Source organism: Lytechinus pictus, unplaced genomic scaffold, assembly GCF_037042905.1.
Source record: "Lytechinus pictus isolate F3 Inbred unplaced genomic scaffold, Lp3.0 scaffold_20, whole genome shotgun sequence".
Classification (NCBI taxonomy): Eukaryota; Metazoa; Echinodermata; class Echinoidea; order Temnopleuroida; family Toxopneustidae; genus Lytechinus; species Lytechinus pictus.
The window spans coordinates 2,082,201-2,084,017 of record NW_026974141.1 but is presented as its reverse complement, the minus strand read 5'-3'; positions in this window follow the sequence as shown (position 1 = coordinate 2,084,017).

Below are 1,817 nucleotides of genomic sequence, written 5' to 3'. Positions count from 1 at the left end.
TATTCTGGAAGCTTCTAGTATTCACTATTCTGGAAGCTTCTAGTATTTTCTACAAAAAGAACATTCTGCCAATTTCTAGAGCAGTCTAATTTTAGAAGACTTTTGAATGACCTCAGTGAAATTAACAATGTAAACAACATAGCTAATCCTATTGTCCTTTTCACTGCCACCAGCAGTCTATTGTCTATTGTCTTTGGACATTCCAGAAATAACAAAGACTACTCAAAGATTACTCATGTCTAACAAAGCTTTACTGAGACATTCAGGAATATTCTTAATCATTCTATGCTATGAATATCCTTAAAGGGGAAATAACTAAATAAATGAATGTAATTGCTCTTACAATTCTTCTTATATATAACACGATGATGACAATAATAATAACAACAATAATAATGATAATGATAATAACAATGATAATAATAACGGAATATTTACCCAGGGTACCAGTTGAGTTCTAAAAACTGTTCTCACAGCGGGCCCTGCTATTATATATAGATAATGTCGTATAAAATGTTATATAATGTTGCACAATTCGAAGATGAGCGCAAAATTGGCCTGAACGAGTGGAATATAGCCCTATCAGGTATCCCATGAAGGTATTGCCAATTCGTCTATTGCCAACTCGTTCGCTAATCACATTGTCTATCTTTATTTAGTCTAATGTCATTTCATCTAACAACCATTTGGTCCAATCATCACTGTGTATAATCAACAGTTCGTCTATGACAATTTCGTCTCATTACCGGTTGGTCTAATGCCCATATTATGTCCATTCATTTCGCACAATTAACATTTAACGAACTAATTCAAGAACCCAGTAAATGTATTGAAAAAAATGTCCGTCAAATGACAATGAACAGCTGGAGATCTTTGTCGAAAATTGTGAACAGTTTCGTCGTAGGTCCCATGACATTTGCTCCGGCGACAATTGATCTGTTCTAAATTCCACACACTAATCGAGTGACCAAGTTCAACCCTTGGAAAAACACTATACCCTACCCTAAACCTAACACGAAACCCTTTCGCAACCCTCGCCCTAACCTTACATCTTAGACGAAATTAAGCCCAGAGCAATTATCGCAGGAGAAAATGTCGTTTCAACCCCTAATTAGGTTTCGGAGCTGGCGAAAAATTGCAAATATATCGTTTGTCCAGAGTCCAGGACGGAAACTGCTGTTTTGATTTACTAATTTTCGACAAAGACTTATAGTTGTCCTTTGTCATGGAGGGCATTTGACAACACATTTTCTATGGTCTTGAAAGCGTTCTGCATCGAGGTGCAGACACTCTCTTTTATTCATCAAGCAGTGCATTTCGGCACGATATTTCACATTAAAGGGATGGTCCTGGCTGAAAGTATTTCTAGCTTAATGAATAGAGTAGAATTCACTGAGCAAAATGCTGAAAATTTCATCCAAATCGGATAACAAATAACAAAGTTATTGAATTTTAAAGTTTAGCAATATTTTGTGAAAACAGTCATCATGAATATTCATTAGGTGGGCTGATGATGTCACATCTCCACTTGTTCTTTTGTATTTTATTATATGAAATTAGGTTTATTCAATTTTTTTCCTCCAAGAACTAGAACAATTGGATTGGCAACTGATTTAGTGCATTAGATATTTATTGCTGCAACTTATTTCATTATAAGGGAGACATATTATTCACACAAGTATGAAATAATGAAAAAATCATGATTTTATGCAATAACATAAGAAAACGGAAGGTGGAGATGAGTGACATCATCAGCCCACCTAATGAATATTCATGACGACTGTTTTCACAAAATATTGCTAAACTTTAAACTTCAA